Consider the following 7,077-nt stretch of genomic DNA (forward strand, 5'->3'; position numbering starts at 1 on the left):
TATTAGAACCATCAAATACTTGGGGGTGGTGACAGACAGGAAGAGCAGCTATAAGCAACACGTGCAGTATATTTGCGATAAATCATCCACTGCTAGTATGGCCCTGGCGAGGATGATGCCGAACGTGGGAGGGCCACGGCATACCTCTAGATTGCTTATATCAAGGGTGGTGATCTCGATCATGCTCTATGCAACCTCAGTTTGTAGGGAGGCGTTGCGGATATCAGGGAACGCTACCAAACTGAGTTCTGTCTACAGGAGGCCTTGAGGGTATGCTCTGCCTTCAGGACTGTTTCAGAAGATGCAGCATTCATCATCTCTGGAATGATGCCGATTGACATCTTGGCAGATGAGATGGCGAACATAAACAGTTCAAAGCCAATCTCTTCCTCATCGCGGACGAAGAAGACTGAGAGGGAGAGATCCATAAATAAATGGCAAGAGCGGTGGGAATGCTCGGGAAAGGGTCGGTGGACTCACAGGCTCATTCCTGCCATCACGAAGTGATTGGAGAGATGACACGGTGAGATTATAATTATAATATATATATTATAATATATATATATATAAAATTATAATCTCACCCAGTTTCTCACGGGGCATGGAGGTTATCGCCAATGCCTGCACAAGTTTAAATTGAAGACGTCACCCGATTGTCCTAATTGCGATGGAGTCCCAGAGGACCCAGAGCATGTATTCTTCCACGGTCCGAGATTTGTGGAAGAATGGAGGAATTTAGAGGAGACTCTAGAATGCTAGCACGTCAAGAGATGGGATGCGGTCAACTCCATGATCGCATCTATCCAAAATAAACTACGAGAAGCAGAGGAGAAGAGAAAAGCGCGGTCAGGTGCACCGCATATAGAAGAAAGGTGACTAAGCTAGAGTGAGCTGACTCCACCCCGTGATGTAATACCTTATGGTGGTTCCGCGGGCCAGGGAGGGAGTCGGGGGTGGTTTTAGTGGGTAACCAGACCAGTGTCTCTTGAAGATTTGTGTCTACACAAAACCTTAAAAATGAATTTTTGACATTTTGAATCAAGAAAAAGTTTTTAATTGCGAATACAATTTTAAATGAAATAATTTTTAATTTAGTATAATGAAATAAAAATAAATACTTCAAAGTTAAATTATTTAATATTTAATTTAGTGCAGTAAAATAAAAATAAATACAGCAAGTGCTGAAGTGGAATAGGAGTCAATTCATCAAAACAAACATTGATTTCGGCTTTCGTGCACACCAAGTGCAAATGTTGCATATTTACAGGAAGACTCACGTTCGAAATAGTATCAGACCAGCATACCCCGATGACAGGTCACAAACAAATGTTGATGAAGACTTTGTGTTTTTTTAAGTAACATCGGCGGTTACTTACCATGGGCTACACCCATATACTCGTAGCAACACAAAAAAAATACTTGTACAGAACAGCCTCAACTTGATGTTGGTGTTAAGATAATTGCATTTCTACATAGATTGTAGACATGGCGGTGAAAGTAATTCTAGTGCAGTTAATACGTCTAGCAACATCCACTTCATTGCCACCGCTTCAATGTTCTGGCCATTAACGCAGATAATGAGAGTAAGATGACCCGTCAGGCTAAAAATGTTGGCTTTATTGGTGTTTACCATCAGTCCATTTCGCCAAAGTCCATGACCCGGTAAGGCAGCAAGTAGATGTCAGCAGCGTGGTCGAAGTGCTGTAAGAAAAATGTCATCCTCCATTGAATTCCTGCACGCCCTCCAGACAATGCAGCATAAAGAACGTTAGAAATAATGAGAAGAACCCTGGCGGACTCCGTTTTAGACCTCAAATTCCTCCGAGATTTTACCTCCATGCAGCACGTAACGGTGAAGAGTAACTAAACCCAATCTTTCAAAATGATTCATACGGTGTGGACGTGTTCAGTGCAGGAGGGTCGAAAGCAGAAATCAGCCTGTTCTCCGTCGATAAAGCTTTCGAGATGTTCTTAGATTATTTGAGCTATTGTCTTTGCCATGGAAAGGATCACTCAGACACTCCTTCAGTTGTATCACAAGCAATTCTGCGGGAAAACCGTCAATCCCAACGGCTTTACTCCGTTTTAGTGCATTAATGGCCGAGATTATATCTTCTCTGCTTCATCCAAAGGATGAGGAACCTCACCGGATGTAATATGGTTAAGAACCGTGATGCAGTGTTTCTTCCACCTCTTCAGTTGCTCTTCATCGTGGATAAATAGTCCTTTAAAGTCCCTATATAGACTTTCGATATGCGGTATACATTTCTGAAATCGCGAAATGGAGGACACAACACGCAACCGAATGTAAGCGACCATCAGGTAGTGGTCCCTTTCGAGGCCGATGTCAGCGCCTTTCTTATTAAGCACATCCAGAAGACAACTCCTGAATCTACAGCTGACCGTATATTGATCAATATTATTGCTCGCACGGTGAAAGTCAGTTGAAGCACAACTGACCTTATGACAGTATGTTACCAATGACGACGCTCTAGAAATCTACAAACCTCCAACCATTGTCATTACGGTCACCGAGACCGTGTTTCCTATAACATATTCAAACGAGGTGTTGTCAGAGCCCACTTTGGCATTCATCATGATCACAATATCATCTTTTGGATGCCTCTAATCGACTGCGTGTAATTGCTCATAGAGAGCATCCTCCACTACTATATCGAAAATCGCCGTTGGTGCATAGCATTGTACAATTGTGATGCTTCGTAACATGAACCGGAATCTTTCAGCCAGAAGAGCATTCCGTGAGGTAGCCATCAGTAACAATTCGACACCGATACAGATGCAGGCAAGAAAGGAGATCTTGAAAGCGGCCGAGCGTATCAGTGAGACGGAGAACTGCCAAAATCGAAGGAAAATTAATACAATTTTTAGGGGTACCCGGAGTTGTTTATACCAATGGATAACCTGACAACGAGCGAGGTTTTGGTAAGGAGATTAGAAACACGTTGGAGTAACAGGGCAAACTGGAAGAGCATGGCATTGACATACGGTTTAAGCTGGCAACTGATTACCTAGTACACTGATGGATAACCAATAAACCTATTAATGATTTTAAGATGTTGTAACTTTCTAAGAAAAGGTAACCACCACAGGTTCACGAAAGAACTATGAAGGGGGCAGCCCTTCTCCTTCCTATGTAATCTTTTTATATCCTTTCTACCACTGACTACCACAATTTTCCTGCTGCTTCTCTTCCGTACTTTCTTTACCTATCAAGGGATAGGTTTCGAAATTAAACGCTACCATATCGACAATCTCAACGAATGCGAACACGCGCAGAGAAATATCATGAACTTCATCCAGGGGAGCAGCGGGAGATGGAAAAAGGAACCCTGGGAGAACCAACAAGTCTGTGAACTCAAAAAGTACAGGGAGAAAGCCAACAGGATGAAGCCTTATAAACCTCGTTTTTCATCCTTCACATACAAAGAAGGAAATCTGATTTCAAACCGAATTGGAGCGATGAATTGAATATGTTGATGCTCAATAACCAGAAAAACGGCGAGTTGGAAGTCCCGCCAACTGAAGATGACGGACTAATACTGCCACCACCAAGTATAGGAGAAACAGTCCGTGCAATTCATTGGCTTAAAAATCATAAGTCTCTAGGAGCCGACGGAATTGCAGCTGAACTGGTTAAATATGGAAGCGACCAATTATACCAAGCAGCTCATCAATTTATGCTCAAAGTGTGGGACTGCGAATCAATACCTAATGGCTAGTAAAGAGGTATTATCTGTCCCATACATAAAAAGGGAGATATCACACAGTGCAGCAATTATAGAGTATAAAGTTGCTGCTATCTTGGTCGGGTCAGAGCATCATTGGCCTATACCAAACAGGGTTTACTCTAGGCAAATCAGCAACAGATCAGATTTTCACTCTGCGTCAAGCGATGGAAAAACTTTTGGAATATGGCCATCAGTTGCACCATGTTTTTATCAACTTCAAGGCCGCCTATAATAGCTAAGCTAGGGTAAAACTGTACACAGCCATGGGGAAATCGATATCCCTACGCTGATAACACAGGATCATCCCTGACCAATGTGCGAGGCTAGATAAAAGCGATCACTGTTTCTTTTATCTAGCCTCGCACATTGGTCAGGGATGATCCTCGAACACATTCGACATCAGCAATAGTCTAAGACAAAGTCATGCCCTATCGTGTACCGTTTTTAACCTCGGTCTAGAAAAACTGATCCCTGTTTCTGAGGTAAATGCGTTAGGCACCATTTTCTTTATGTCCCCCCAACTACTGGCCTATGCTGACAATATCCACATCCTGGGAAGAACAGCCCCGCGATCAGCGCGAGATGTTGAGCTGTACATCAATAAAGGCAAGACGAAACATATGGTGGCAACGTCAGCACCGAAAACCAAAGAAGCAAAAACATAACATAGCACTGGCCACGGTTGTTGGCAACCAACAGAGTCTATTTCAGCTTACAGAAACTGTTCTGCTCGAAACGTCTCACCTTAGGGTTAACGCTCTTACTGTACACAACAATGATCTTGCCAGTCCTGCGAACTCTTAGCCGCGTTCGATAGAAGAATTTTAGGAGACATTTTTAGCCACCTAGAAGAGGATGGACGATTCCATAGCCTATATAACGATGACCATGATCGTCTAGTTGTGGACAAAATTAATAGGTTGCGATGGGCGTGTCTCTTAATCCGTATGGATGAGGATGAGCCCGAAAAGTCTATAAGAAAAAGCAGACTTGGCAGATCCTGCCTGAGATGGAGCGATAGCGTAGGTCGGGACGTCAAACCGCTTTTGAGGATATTGAATTGCTGGACCTCAACGCAAAACCGGGATGTCTGGAGTTTTTTATTAAGGCAGGTTTAGACTGCATACCGGTTGTTGCATCGTCGATGACTTGAGGGACCATAACTTCTCAAGCGCACTGACAGCTACAATCCTTCAACGAGATAAGAGAGGGGGAGGCTCTTTGCCTTTTCATAAATACCCTCCAAATCCTCCCCCCTTCCGGAAGTAGGGTTAAAAACTCAAATTTTACCATGGTGTATAAAAAATTCGCGACGGTCAAAAGGTAGTATAGATCCCAGGGCGAAACGTAAATTGGTATCCACGATGGAGAATAAAACCTGGGAAGCACCTGCTGAACTAACACCAACAGCTCTGCAACCAAAGCCTATCTCCACCTCCACGTGGTTTTCTTCTTAATGAAAAATTGCAGACGGAGAAGGATGAAAGCGAGTCTCCCGCGACTAACAATGAGACAAATCGTACCAACTGGTCCTCCAGATTGGGGGTTGGGTAGGGCTGACAACCCTACATGGAAAACCGATGTTACGAAGCCACGGAGGAAGCCTCGGATAGGATAGATTTTGAAACGACGAATCCGGCAAAGACAACGGAATAACAATTTGCGCATTTTCTCATGGAACGTACGCTCCGTGTAAAGATCGAATGCTGCTAACCACCTAGCCGATACGCTGTCCCAATATAAGGCTGATGTAACAGCGTTGCAAGAGATGCGCTGGACAGGGACCGGTTTCCTGGAGAAGGGCCACTCCAGCATATATTGTAGCGGCCATCCAGTAAACCATGTGCTCGGAGGTTTCTTAGTCAGCCAAAAAATTAAGCCTGCTGTTATCGACTTTGAAAACATAAGCGAAAGGCTATGCACTTTGAGTTTACGAGGTAAATTTAGAAATATAAGCCTCATTAACGTTCACGCCCCTACAGAGGAAACTGCAGAGTCGAAAAAGGATACCTTCTACGATCTGATCGAGCGCCTCCACCTCGAATGACAACACCACCTACAATCCCCTCTGACAATCAGGTGAGAGTGAACACTGAATCCATCGACAACACAGCCCTCCGTAACACCTATAAAGGCGAAATGGATGCCACAATAACCGCAGCTAGCAGATGTCCTCGAGATGAAGTATCAACTAATGATCCTCGCAAACACCTGAAGAACGTTATCATTGATACGATCACAAACATACTTGGCCCCAGCCGCAAGAAAAGTCGGAACGGCTGGTTCGATGATGAATGTAAGCTAGCAACGGAATGGAAGAATGCTGCATCCAGTAATGTTGCATTCTCAAAGAACACGGGCACGCGCAGAGACTTATCACGAACTTCGTCGAGCGGAAAAGCGACTTCACAGACGGAAAAAAGAAGCCTGGGAAAACCAACGGATCTATGAACTCGAAAAGAACAGGCAGCAACTCCACCACGCGCGGAAGTTTTACCAATAAGTCAGCAGGATGAAGCCTGAATCTGATTTCAGACAGAATTGGCATATTGCAACGATGGGTTGAGTATTTTGATGAACTGCGCAACAACCAAAATATCGGTGAGTTGGAGGTCCCGCCAACTGAAGATAACGGACAAATGCTGCCACCACCAAGCATAAAGATCCACCATTTTTTCATCGACTTTAAAGCCGGTCATTGGAGAATTCGGTATCCCAACGAATTCATGTGCGAGGCCAGATAAAAGCAGCAGGATCTCTCGAGAGAGCATTCAATATCAGCAATGGTCTAAGACAATGGGATGCCTTATCATGCATTCTCTTTGACCTGCCCCTGGAGAAAGTGATTCGCGATGCAGATGTAAATACACGAGGCACAGTCTACCTTCATCTAGATCGAGTAGGCGGCGCGAGATCGTGGGCTGCACATCAATGAATGCAAGAAGAAGTACATGGCGGCAACGTCTGTTCCAAAAACCAAAGAACGAATAACATCGAATCGCACTGGTCAAACGAAAACAATGAAGATGGGAAGCTGCAACTTTGAAACCGTTGATAATTCCTCCTATTTAAGGTCGAAAATCACAACCGATAACAGCTATAATGATGAAAATCGCGCACGGTTGTTGGCAGCCAACAGAGCCTATTATTTCCGCTTACAAAAACTGTTCCGCTCGAAACGTCTCACCATAGGGTCAAAGCTCTGACTGTACAAGACTATGATCTTGCCAGTCCTTATGTATACCACCGAGACCTAGGTTGTTAGCAAAAAAAAAACTGTGATGCCTTGGCCCCGTTCGAAAGAAGAATTCTTCGAAGAATTTTTGAC

This window comes from Hermetia illucens, chromosome 1 (assembly GCF_905115235.1).
Source record: "Hermetia illucens chromosome 1, iHerIll2.2.curated.20191125, whole genome shotgun sequence".
NCBI lineage: Eukaryota > Metazoa > Arthropoda > Insecta > Diptera > Stratiomyidae > Hermetia > Hermetia illucens.